The sequence below is a fragment of the Colias philodice genome, chromosome 6, assembly GCF_061535455.1.
Source record: "Colias philodice isolate Cphi_HAF_F1 chromosome 6, ilColPhil1 Martin Lab GWU primary, whole genome shotgun sequence".
NCBI lineage: Eukaryota > Metazoa > Arthropoda > Insecta > Lepidoptera > Pieridae > Colias > Colias philodice.
Window position 1 is genome coordinate 7,812,406 of NC_143091.1, and position 14,559 is coordinate 7,826,964.

At 32.9% G+C, this 14,559-nt stretch overlaps 1 protein-coding gene and 1 pseudogene across 1 annotated transcript in view; both read left to right on the forward strand.

The window, feature by feature from the left end:
- LOC149487838 (uncharacterized) overlaps positions 1-14,559 on the forward strand; it is a 53,929-nt gene that overhangs the window by 18,699 nt on the left and 20,671 nt on the right. The gene's annotated exons all lie outside the window — the stretch shown is intronic.
- Positions 5,718-10,605, forward strand: LOC149487841 (uncharacterized; annotated as a pseudogene).

Consider the following 14,559-nt stretch of genomic DNA (forward strand, 5'->3'; position numbering starts at 1 on the left):
TCGAAGATATTACAGATTTAAAAATTGCGGGACGTAGCGTTTGCGGCGGTACCGGCCGGCCGCCCGGCTATCTATTTTATACCCGTACGAAGTCGGAGCGGGCCGCTATGTTTTTATATACAACGTTCATAGTTTTTCTGTAGTGTATTTAGTATCAGCATTGCACCCGTGCGAAGCCGGGGCGGGTCGCTAGTTGTACTATAATTAAAATTTCATAAGCACTTGACGTTTGGAGATTTTGCACAACAGAAATATTGCTAATTAACGTGCTAAATAAGTACGCAGGTAGTGATGATAGAAAAGTTTTATCATGTGTAATTTGAATATTGATCATTTGTCATATTTATTACACTTATGTCTACACTGAACGTATGTGCTGTTAATTTGATTTTAAATGAATAATAAATTAAAAGCTTAATGGAGCTTAATTCAACACTGCCACTGCAATAGTCATATTTAAAGCATTTAATGTTGAGTTCGAATATTTCACGCTAAATAAATCCACATAAAAAACCTAAAAATATAGAAAAATGTATGTGTTAGGAAAACCATTAAAGAGATAGGTAGCTGAAAAAACTTCCTGGAACATAATTTGAAACGTCAGCTAGGTCGACATCAAAATAAGGCGACCTGTATTTAGGGACCAAAATAGTCGCTAAAAGATTGGTCATAAATATCTCGCAACCTAGATACCTGTTAGGTACTTAGCAACATTACATATACGATGTCACATTTGGCGCAACTAGAGCCCATACATGCTTACGACACCTGCAAAAATGAATACGTAAGCAGAGTGGTATACTGCTTTGATTTCTATGAATAACTTCGCATAATATTACTACGCTAAGTATAGGTACACCTACTAATTTAATTAAATTTAAATTTAATTTAATTAAATTTGTACTGAAATAAGAACACAGTCAATAGTGATGAATTTTAATTTTGAAATATTTTTCATCCTAACCTAAAATCATTTACAATTCGTTAAATATACAAAGAGAAGAATTTTAAGTAAGATAAAACTTTTTAAAAACGCTTGGCAGCTCATCCGCGTTTATTATTATTTTTTTGGTTGCTTTGATGCTGATTTGCTTACCAATAAGTCTCACTCACTATCGAGAGACACGTCTCCTTGTTTGCTTTGCGCACAAAAAATTCTAGGAACCGCTTTTAGAACACGACTCGGCAAAAACATTTTATATTTGTAGAATACATATTATGGCTAAGCATTTAGTCAATATTCCCATATGGTATTAACAGAATTAGTGCAAATTTTTCAATCTTAATTACATCCTAATGTCCAACTTCGGTGGTCTTGTCTCCAGTTTTGTAGAAACACCACTATTGCGTCAATGTAAAAGAGATTTACGTGTTAGGTAATAGAGCAGATTTCACAATGGCGTGTGTAGACAAGAGCGTCAGGAGCAGTGAACTTTGTCAAGTTTCCTTCCCCACACCTGAGGTTCAGTCACATGTACATTAGTTCCGTGCGTTAGCCGAGATAGGAATCACGCTATTATGACACATGGCATCATTTAAAAGAAATGATTTTATGGGAATCTCGAAGTGGGGTAGAGATGAGAACTTAATTGTTACTTTAAATTTGTAAATTAATCCATTGTTAGAGATTATGCAATCGCACATTCAGGTTGCTTGTTACTAAATTAATTGTCTGTTCTTTATATTTTTTACGTCTGCAACTTTTGATTTTAAATGACTTTAATTGTTAAAAATCATTTTGATGGTCTATTGAGGAAATTGAATTTAAAACGATTCTCTTAAACACTTTTTATGGTTAATTCGTTATATTCGGTCGAGTGGCCGCCGTGGTCACGCTTTGTGTTATTACTTGAAAAGGTTAAAGTATCCACCATTTCCTTTCTAGATGGTTTTGTTTTATGAAGCTGATATAATACCGCTACGTTATTTAATTTCATTGGGTTCATCAAAGTTTTATAGCGAGATAGGCTGTGATCGTATCCCCGCTTGAAAGTAATATTGTTTTAGAGAAAGACTGTTTTATAATTAAAATGGTTAAGTAAGATTGTTAATGATAAATAAGAAAGTATATAGGTAGATATGTACTAGATTCTAGAATTGCCTACATTTCTTGTTCGTTATCAAAATCTGATAACTGTGTCTGCCAAAGAACGTCTTTGAAGAATTTGAATATTACCGCTATAATTTATCAAAATTCATAAAAATCACAAAGTTCTTTTAGTCTCTAATACATTCTGAATGTTCAATCACGGGTATCTATTTTGATCTGTGAACGTGAACTACGAAGCAGAACTGAACTGACGCCACGAACTGACGCCACGATGGTTCGCTGCACTTAACAAATTAGTCACCAATTTCTTTGATTGCACAATTTGTATTCCATCGACTATTTCTTCTAACTTACTTTTAAAAGATTTCTAAGTGTATCAAATTTTCCGAATAGGTACCTCAAGAGGTAAGTCACGATGTTACTATTTGAACTTTGTAATTTTAAAATATACTTCATGACTAATCATATGAGTCTACTTGGAACACGATTTTACAGCAATACTCGATATAACCTTATATGGTAAATATTTTATGTAGTACCTTCTCAAATCGTTAAAGGAAATTTCAAATTACACAAGTTGTCTTGTAACATTTATCTGTTCCTATTCCCTGGGCAATGGTAGTGTGTAATTAAGTTGTATTCACTGTACATTATTACATATACATTTATTAATTCATTAATTTATTCACAAAGAAATCAATTTGTTTTGTAAGTTTGTACTTTGTAGTTTCTTGATTAAATCAATGATCTTCAATCGTTTTATTATCTACGCTAAAAATTTCTAAATACGTTCCCTATAAAGATGTTAACTAGGTATATAACTTAAAAATAAGGTCAAATATATAGCACCAATAATGAATACAAAACAAAAATAAACATGAATTTTGAACAACTATTTTGATCGTATCATTTCACGCTCCTCTTTCAGCGTCAAAAAACGTTAAGTATGATTTATTGAATTAATAAAATAATACTCATCATCATTTTTATTGGGTCATATGAACGATGAAAACATTAAACAACTAAATTGCGGAGTCGTTTCGATAATCGAAAACGATGTCAATGCAGTCTGCGAGAGCCCATAAAGAGTTTATTCACAATAAACATTCCCGCATCCAAATATAAAACGAATTATAATATAATTGGTCACGCACACATAATCCTGAAAAGGTATGATAGGCGTACAACCTTGAGAGGTCAAGGACCGACGTCTACGACATGCTTGATGCTCTTCGACATATTGATAGACCCGATTTGTTCAGTCGCGTATAAACGAAGGCTTCATTGCGTACTATAGAAATATAGGGTGTCTCAAAAGAAAGTTTATATTTTGTGGATGAATAAAAAATAAACAAGTGCGAGTCGGGCTCGCGCACAAAGGGTTCCGTAGCAGCAAATATAATAAATTACAGTTAAATCAACCTATCTCAAAAACTATAAGAGATACTTTGATCAAACCAAAAATCGTTGAAAGAGTTAATTAGCATGCATCACCTCTATTTTTTTTAGAATTTTATACCCCGTAGTTATAAAAATAGAGGGGGGGGGACATACTTTTTACGACTTTGAGAGCTGATATCTCAAAAACCGTTCACTTTAAGAAAAATGTTTTTTAGAAAACTTTATATCATTTTAAAAGACCTTTCCATTGATACCCCACACGGGTATGTACATCGAAAAAAAAAATTTCATCCCTCAGTTACATGTATGGGGGGCCCCACCCCCAATTCTTTTTTTTACTATTTAGTGTCATATTTTTGTAGCGGTTCATACAACACATATTCCCATCAAATTTCATCACTGTAGTACTTATAGTTTCCGAGTAAATCGGCTGTGACAGACGGACAGACGGACAGACGGACAGACGGACATGACGAAACTATAAGGGTTCCGTTTTTGCCATTTTGGCTACGGAACCCTAAAAAGTAAGCGGTGTATTGAACAAATGTTTATTAATTATTAAAGTGCATAATATGGGAATTTATTTCTTAAAAATAATATTGTCCAAATGCAGTCCTAATTTCCTAATCCAGTTCCAGTTCCTAATTTCTATTCTCGATAATTTCTTGTGGGGGTATCTTGAATCTAAAGTGTATGCCAACAAACCAACTTCTCTAGTGCATTTAAAAGAAAATATCCGGCACGAAATGGCAGCCATCACTGTGTCTACCTTTTTTTTTTTTTTTTTTTTTCAAGTGGGGAAATCTTGCTTAAGATACCCACGGCTCCCGGGGAAGGAGCCGTGGGTTATGTCGGATTCCTACCGACTAAAACCCCACCGTGTACCAACGCGCTGCTTTAGACGGGATGCGGGTACACATTCGCAATCTTCCGCATGAATCACTGTGTCTACCTGTGTCTACCTGCCGAGCTGTCATAAATAATTTTACTGTTCGATTAAATGAGTGCCGTGAACGCTATGGACTGCATTTGGACAATATTATTTTTAAGAAATAAATTCCCATATTATGCAATTTAATAATTAATAAACATTTTTGCAATACACCGCTTACTTTTGCACGCCTCATAAGCGAAGCGTTGAGGTGGGTACTACTGTCACTTCGCGCAAAACATCTGATTTTTCAAACTTAAAATGTCTTTATGTATCATACATTGCACTTGTAAGATAATACATACACACACATATTAAGAAAAAACACTATTTTTAACGTTCATGATATTTTTGATGTCATTTTTGTTATTTAAACTAGTTAAAAAACAGTTTAAAAAAGTTCTGTCTTGGACGTCCGTGTGTCTGTATGTGCGGATCCTTTTTCTTGTTAACACGATAGCGACCGAAATACTTTACTAATCGAGTCTTTTTTTTTCTCTTACGCTTGAGTATGCTCAGGAATAGAACCCTTTCATTTTTCAGAGTCTGATTCGATGTGGTTTAATTGTTATTAAATAAACAAAAATAATAATTAATAAATATTTATTAAAAAAAAATTATGAGGCGTGCACTTTTGGATTTTCCAAATTATTTTTTTATTCATCCACAAAATATAAACTTTCTTTTGAGACACCCTTTATTTACCTGTACCTGTCATATACTTAAAAAGCCTTTACAAATTTTATTTCTGTAACATTTTAATCGGATACATATTACAGATCTGAGCAATGAGTATGTCTGGCTATTGAAGATGAATAGGAAAATAAATTTTATGATCAGCGTTGATCACTTATCCGCAATATAAAAATTATCGCTTCTATTTTAAGACGCCCATATTGTTTTTGTTGATTAAAGATAATGTACCATAAATTAAGCGAGATTAATTCTTCACTTCTTTTAGTTTAAACTTTAAAGTACTTAGTTGTGTTTTGTGTTCTAAACAAAATAAATGATAAAAATCTTTTGAAATCAACTTGAAACATGTCAAAGGTGATTAATCAATCATGACCCTCGTTAAGCTGACTCTCGATGTTTCTCAAGAGCCTATTGGGAGTAGATGTAAGGCGATTTCTGGAAGACTTATTATAGACGTAATTTTAGGAACTCTATTTCCAGACTAGAAACGTGGAGCAGGTGTCAAAACACCGTCGCTGGAGCTTTCCAATCCGACGTTTATTTTAAGAAAAGTTAATTAAAAATATTCCCTGTACAGTACTAAAGATACTTTTTGAAATATCATTAAACAAAACTTTCCATATTTCAGGGTGAATTTCCCAAACGACTTTTTTTTTTGTCTTCATTGAAATTAGTATTTGAAAAAAGGAATATTGTTCTGTACTATTTTTTTTTGTATTCATTAGGTATTTATTGGGTTGTGGCATAAAATATTATTTGTCTAAGTCTATTTACAAAGGTAGAAATAAATACATAAACCTCTATTTTTGTCACATCGGTGCTGTCCCTCTACTTTTTTTACAAGCAAAAACGCTTATATCGTTATAAAAATAAGTAACTTAAGAATAGAACTTATTCTATTTCATAGAATATTAGTTTTATTATTAATATGTAGCATATTTTATTACGTAATTCATAATATTTATTACTGAGAGGCATAAATGTACTTGTCTCGCAAAATTTTGTCATATCGCTGCACAAAAGTAATTTAAACCTAACTTTGCATCGATGAGTCCGACAGTGTCCCCACCCCAATTTTATTTCCCTCGTTAGTGTGTGCTAGTGCGCAGTCAGGACGGACGTGTGTCAAATCGCTGCATATTCCCGCCAATTACGTAAGTACGACATTTCAGTTACTTCCAAGCAATTATTTTATATTATCGGTGGTTGCATTTTTCTAGTGTAATGTGAAGTTTTATTACGATTGTTTGGTTCTAACAGACATAGTAAGTAAATTAGCATCATTATAGGTACTTGAATTTAGCCTAAATATTATACATTTTTCATAATTTTCAAAAAAGTCGATAATTTCTCACGTCGCTGTTCTCATATCGCTGTAATCGGTGGTCTTTTTTACCACCGATGTGATAATTTACACCGATGTGATAAGAAAAATCAATCGGTGTCTTAAATATCATATCGGTGTTTTGATTCATGATCGACGCATAGTTTTGTCACATCGGTGGATTGTTTTATCACATCGGTAGATCATATTATCACCTCGGTGTAATTTTATCATATTGGTAGACATAGTGTCATTTCATTAAAGTAAACAAAAAAACAATGGAGCATACCTACAACCATACATTATATACATACATATACACATATTATATTTTTTAACTTTCATAAATATTAACTTGTGTGCAGCTCGTGCCGCACACAATTCGTTCGAGTAATTTTGTTTAAGATTAATTTTGTTTAAGAATGCTGAAATCAAAACTAAACGAGGAGGAGAAAAAAGAGAGAAAGAGGTTGATGGAAAGAATAAGAAAAGCTAAAATCAAAAGTGATCCTGTGTTAAACGAGCAGCATTTAAGAAAAGACAGAGAACGCTTAGCTAAAAGAAAGGCAGCTGGACTTATCCTAACCCGAAGCCAAATGACTGCACATGCACGTCGCAATGCACAAAAGAAAAACCGAATCAGTGCCCGTGCATATTATCAGCGGAAAAAAAATAAGGCAAATGGTGCCCGCAACAACCCAACAAGTGTTTCAGAGACCAATGACGCAGAATCGCTACCGAAAAATCAAGATAATGAGCCCGGTATTTCTCAAGAACTAATAGGACCTCATAGCCCACGGCTATTGCGACAGAATGTTCGATGTAATAGTCCTAATTTGCGTATTGATGCCATAGTAGCGAGTAGTTCCCACTATTTACGTACAAGCAGTCCCCTAGATTTATCAATAGCATCTCCTTTACGAACGCCAAGTATTAGTTCTATAAATTCAGAAGAATCAACATTACGCCCAAATAGTCCTAACTTAGACACATCCTTTAATACTGTTAAATTCAAACAAGACATTAAAATGAAATTTCGTAAATATCAAAACGTTAAAACTCAGCAAATACACGATTTAAGAAAACAATTGGCAAAGGCTAATAAAGAGAAACTAATGTACAAAAAGAGATACATGAGACTACATCAAGAATTTAAGAAATTAAAACAGAGTAATTTAGAAGTGAGACGAATCCCAACGAAGCCAAAAAATATAGACCTGCAAAAACGTATCCGTAAGATTGTTGTTCAGTTTTTTGAGGATGATGAAAATTCAAATCTTTGCCCAGGTAAAAAGGATACTGTCACACAAAATGGAGTAAAAAAACAGAAAAGGCTGATGAAAGACACAATTAAAAATTTACACAAAAAGTATTTGACTTCGGGCTACCCTCCAATCAGTTACGTCACTTTTACAAGAATGAGGCCGTTTTGGGTCACGCAGCCAAAATTAAACTTGAGAAATACATGCCTATGTGAGAAACATGAGAACATGGATCTTGTTATATCATCTTTAAAAAGAAATCGTATCATAAAAGAAAACACCACGACTGAAATTCTAAGTAGTATTTGCTGTGATATTTTTAAGGTAGAATGCCTGCAAAGAACATGTCCTGTCTGTAAGAATCGTCATTTAAATTATCAAGAATTTGATAACTCCAAAGATGTTATTTATTGGAATTGGAAGAAGATAAAAAAGAATTACAAAAAAAATGGAGTCGATAAAATAGCCGTTAATGTAGAAAAAGTAAAAATAACCGTTAAACCATTACAACTAATCAAAATATTTGAAAACAATCTGAAACCGTTCTTAACACATTGTAGTAATATACGAAATCAAAGTCAAGCTTTTAAGCACTACAAACAAAACATGACTGAAAAGGATTGTGTCGTTCACATTGACTTTAGTGAGAACTATAGCTCCAAGTACGGGTCCGAAATACAATCTTTGCACTTTGGTGGCAGTCGTCAACAATTCACATTACACACTGCTGTAATTTACTATAAAAATAAGGAAGAGAATATAACAACTCAATGTTTCTGCACTATTAGTTCTTCACTGCGCCATGATGCTGCCGCCGTTTGGGCTCACCTTGTTCCAATATTAGAAGAAATTAAACAGGAAGCTCCAATTGTTCAGAATCTTATTATTATTTCTGATTCTCCATCAGGCCAGTATCGGAATAAGAAAATTTTTTATATTATGTCCCAACTCAGTATTTACTGCTCTTCTCTGACTAACATAATATGGAACTATAGTGAATGTGGTCATGGAAAAGGTGCGCCAGATGGAGTAGGTGGGCTACTGAAGCGAACGGCGGATCGATTTGTTGCACACGATGGTGATATGAATAATATAGACTCTTTTGTAAACTATTTAAAATCTGCTGTCCAAGGCGTGAAAATTAGTACTGTAGAAGAATATGAAGTTGAAGAAAAGGACTGGCTTCTCCCTACAAATTTGAACACATTTCGTGGAACATTGCAAGTCAAACAAGTCATTTGGACTAAAGAAGCTAAAAATCGTATAGTTTTACGTCGACTTTCTTGTATAGAAGATGAATGTATGAAATATGTTGTTAAATGTCCACATGGCAAACATCTAGACTTCCACAATTTGTCAACCGAACACGAAATTAAGTCTAAACCTCAACTTTCTACTTCGAGTAATAAAAAATCCAGAACTAAATCCAAAATAGATATCACTAAAATGCGACCAGTAAAGTTAACTGACAAATTAATTTTGTTCCCACAGCCATCACATTCAAAGTATTTTACACCATCAAATACATTAAAAATCTCGGAAAATGCGGCACCCAGATCATCCTCTTCGACAAAAATGTCTGAAAATTTGCTATTGAACTATGTAGATCTTGATCAAAGTACTCCTGCCTGTTCATTTTTAGAGAAAATTGACACGAACATTTTAGTTGGTTTAGAGGAATCAACTCAATTCGTAAATAAAGAGGATACGGTAAAAGCATCTAATAGATTTTCAAGTCCTACCGTGGAAGACAGTGACACCGATGAGGAAATATTTAGAATAAAATCTAAAATTAACTTTAAAAAAGAAAAAAATGAGCCACGTAAACCAACTCCTGACATCAAACAGAGATTTAATTATATATTTGGTTGCAGTGACACTGATGATGACTTATTTTGATCTGGGCTGATTTGTTTTTAAAATTTTTATTTTTATTGTTTTTAGTTTTAATTGAAAAAAAGAGGTTTAATTGTTGTAACAGATAATAATTATAAAAGTACGTAATTAAGTGCTGTGATTAACTATAGGTATACTACATAGTCTTCTATGACTTAAAAGTCTAATTATGGTGCAATTTAATAAAAGTGGAGTACGAAGACGGTTCAAGTTCTGTAGTGATTTATGTTGAACTTAAAGGCTGATTAACATAATAACCAAATTATACTGACAGATTTAATTTAAGTTTTTTTTTTAAGGGTAAAGATTATTTGCTAGATGTAAGATATAAGCGATCTCTATGTAATCTATGATACTTACGCACTGAGAACAAAGATTTTAAAAATATTAAATTAAGTGATAATTAAAGCTGTGATTATTGTAGTGTTGTTATGATTAAGGTTAAACTTAAAAGGCTGATTAATTAGGTATATAAAGTTTTCTTATATAAAGTTTCTATTCTTAGTATTGTTGAACCTAGAACGCCACAATGTTTTAAGTGTACCTACACATGGCAAAACAATTAGCTTGATCGCCACATTAATAAATGTGTATTGTACAATAACGTACAAGAAATTTTTGTTTTTTATACTTCTTTTAAATAAACACAATGATAATTAAAAAAAACATTATTTTTTATTCTAAGAAAATAATACCCTTAGTTCAGGTATTCAGTTCTTAGTCACTCCTTCAAAAATGTATAAGCCTACTATTTCTTTTTTGATGTTCAAAGGTGGATAGATTATCATATCGCTGTATATGTATATCACATCGGTGAATAAATTTATCATATCGGTGTACAGAAAAGATAATCGGTGCCGGATTGTCACATCGGTGGAAACCAGAATTCAAACTGAATTTTCTCCATAGTCTTAAAAGATACGTTGATGGTTACCAATAAGGGAGTATTTAGTATCCTAAATATTACATTAAACATGAAAAAAATAAAAAATATATATAAATGAAAAAGTTCACCGATATGATAAGAAAAATGGCATTTGTTGAAATTCACCCTTCAGCATGATTTTGAAAAGGCTTTGCCGGTCGAATGATTTTACCTTAAGAAATATTTCTAAATATAGGTATTACAAATAAGAAATAACATTTCTCTTGAACGCAATTTATTACCTACATTGCTGTTAAAAGTCAGTTGCAATGCCGTTTCGTCTTTTTTTAAACAGGTTTAAGATTTGAAATATATAAAGGTGTGGATGTAGTTAATAGTCATGTCATAATATAGCACGCAATACCTTTCCAAGAGAAATAAACTTGCTCACCTTCTCAGTTAAGACTTACGCGTTTATCAATTAGGCAAGCTAAGCGGTTCAAATGGATCGATAAAAGTGCCTTCTACAGTGAAAGGTGCCTATCATCTTGTCATTGATTACATTAACTAATCGGTAAACATATTACCAGAACAATCAAGAACTAAGTTTTACAAATTAAAGATATTTTCAATAGCCAATTTTAATTGAGTCTTAAACGGTCATAATCTGGAATTATTTCCACTTTGTTGTGTGATTTGGAATAACTTACGTTGTTGTTATGTGTAAGAAGAAACAATAGTGAAACATCGTTAATTCCACCCTTTATAACCTAAGTATTAGTCTCTCCCCGTAGTAAATAATTTATGATTATACCAAAGTTCTACGTTACATAACTTTTATTATTATTCTGCTCTATTGTAAATATTTACTCACATTATACCGAGTGAGCATAGACCCTGGAGAAATAGGTCAGCCTAGTACTTAAAACTACGTGTTACTACAGCATTACATCAGTGTTTCATTACAATGTAATGTTCACCTAAAATAGACCTGCGTCATACCTCTTGAAAGACGAATGTAATTAATTTATTTTATACTGAAAAGAAAATGGAATAGACATTCAGTTCTCCAATAGGTATACTATTTGCTCTCGTATTGTTAGGTCTATGTGTATTTAAAGTTGTTAATGTAGGTACATATTTAATTGTGGGATCATCTAGTTAATATAGGTAATATCACAGCTATATCAATTCAATTAAGTTTAAATTATGTACGCTAATTTCCCTATCAGGATAAAACTGATAATTTTGATCAACACCAAATAAAAAGAAAAAAGGCGAGTTAAATATGCGTCTATACTAAGAATTTTTATACATGACGTGAAAAGCATGACTATATCATTACCTAGTATCAACGTAGAGGCGGTGTATGTTTTGTCCGACTTTATACGGCTTCGAGCGGAAATTGCGTCAGATGTCCAAGTTGCAAAGTCGCTAACTTTGCAATAAAAGTTGTCATTGTTGGTAGCGCCGTTTACACAGGCTCAATGATATTTATAGAATAAGGCTGAATGGGCCGGTGAGCCCAGTCGATGGAGATAATCGGATTCCCATCCGTTCCCCTGACCTGCCGGAAGTGACCCAGCTCAATCGGGAGTATAACTCGATGAACCTTCATTTTCCCTACATGCATGTTTCCATATTACTTCCCTTTGCAAATTACCATACGATCGGTGTTAGCGCAGGGAAATTGTATTGATTAGAAATTTTTTATTACGTAAGCCTTTTTAGGCAGTTTAAAATCGATAATGATTATTTATGAATTCACAACTTTTACGTAACATGTTTATTTATTTACTTTCCCCACTTAATTGAAAAAGAAAGGAATTTGTATGTTTTTAATGATGTTCTGAAAGTGACATGAAAAGATCTTACAAGACAACAAATCATACATTAAAAACCAGACAGAAATAACGTTATTCAAAAGACGATAACATGTAAAAAATACAAAAATTCGCTAATCACATGGTCAATACTTCGTAAGTCACGTTCTTAGTTTGTGCATACAAAGATTCTAAGAAGAGTTCAAATTAAGGAAACAATAAATCCGTTATGGTATTGCTCGAACACTTTGAACACGATATGTTTATCGTATTGTATACTTTCTCACGAAACCAACTTATACAATGCCAGGTGGCTGATTGTTTATAGAATAATATAAATAAGATGGACGCTACTAATTGTTTGCTTTCAGACATGCAAATTGAATACGTTGTGAGGAAATGCGCAGAAATCTAGAATAGTTTATTTGACAATAATCTTCGTAATTATGAATTTTATGCAAGTCAGGTGGGGTAAGAGGGTCACTGGGGGAAGAGGGCCTAGATACCATAACTAGTAAACCGAAGCGTTTATGACTATGTACTTTCCGTGGATAAAAAAGTGAAGGCGAATTAGTTTGAGCGGTTTTGAGTAGATGTCGCTACGTAGCACAGACGTCACAAAAAATGTAAACAAATTTGACAGTTGCGAATTCGACTAAGACCAAGTTGGCTCTTTTTTTGCGAACCCATATTTTTGTGATAAACGAGTGCTATAAATATTTTAAATATACTGATACACGGAGAAAACTGTAAGTATTTCTTTTATTTATCATTTTAGTTAAGAAACAACTAAATTATGTGAGTTTCTTTCGCTTGAAAATCCTAGCCTACAAAAACAATAGCTGGGGTAAGAGGCACACTATTGACGGTGTAAGAGGAACATATGTTTCTCTTACCCCGTGTGAGGGGTGACCAACATTTTGATTAATTTATAATTTTATATGTGGGTAAAATGAAAAGAAGTGACTGACTGTTCTGTACCTACTACAATTTTAAATTATAACTAAAAATTTCTCGCGACTTCGTTCATGTGTTTTTTTATATATTTTTTTTTTTATTTAATAGGCGGGCAAACGAGCATACGGATCACCTGATGTTAAGCGATTACCGCCGCCCATGGACACTCGCAACTCCAGAGGAGTCACAAGTGCGTTGCCGGCCTAAAGGACTACGGTGTTATGCCTCCTGTGCCAGTAATTACTTCAGAGCCTCATCTCACCACCAAACTGGAACACAGTGATGTAAAACGGAACCACTATTCGCCAAGTTTCGCTAAGTTCGCCTGTCCCAAAATTCCAGAAATTAAAAAGAATTTCTTTTGGATCAAGAAGATCATTTATATTTTTAACTGACTTCTTAAAAAGGAGAAGGTTCTTAATAGAAGAATTAAAAGACTGATTCGCAATATTGATCTTATCACATAGTGCCATTGTTATTTTTAAAGAGTAACTAACTAGGAAAACTAGTTAGGGACAGACTGTTTACCATTACTATGTATGATTAAATAAAAATAGAATTATAACTAGTCGACTTCTTTTTAGTTTGCCACCCCTGATCGAACCTGTATGTCCCTCTTACCCCGAATTGATGTATTCTTCTTTTTTATTCGAAATTATACCTTATTTCATCGATATTAAGATCTAATATTGACCAAAGACATTCTACCTACAAATTAACGAACATTTAGCAACGAATATTTTAATATAAACACCAATCTTAGGAAATACAATGACTGTCCCTCTTACCCCATGTAAGGGGGAAGAGGAACGATTACTCAATCTTGACATTAACGTCAATATCTTCGTAAGAACTGTTATTAGAGTAATGACATTTAGCCTACGGGAAGCTAATACATAAAGGTAAGTTCTGTGTGTTTCAAAGATCTTAAAAAGCTATAACTGTTGTTCCTAGCAGTCAAAATATTTTACTGAAAATGAAATATGTTCCTCTTACCCCACCTGACCTCATGTACTTATTTTAGTTATAGTATACCTATATTTTGGTAGGATTGAATCCTTTAATTAGGTATTAATAGATAAATTAAACCAAGAATTATATTTTATATTCAGTGTTTTCAGTTACTTATTTACTATGTAGTTTTAGGTTGATTGTTTAAGTTTAAGTCAATTTCAATTTTCAATTGTTAAATTAAAAATTTTCGAATCTCAAAATCAATTTTAACAATTTATACATTTCTAAAATTTATAGCCGAAATAAGGACGAAATTTAAACGAAAATAACTTTCGGGCGTTAGAATTCCAGAAAATGTTTCCCACGATTAGCTTTTCTGCGACGATACCGCAGGAGATCA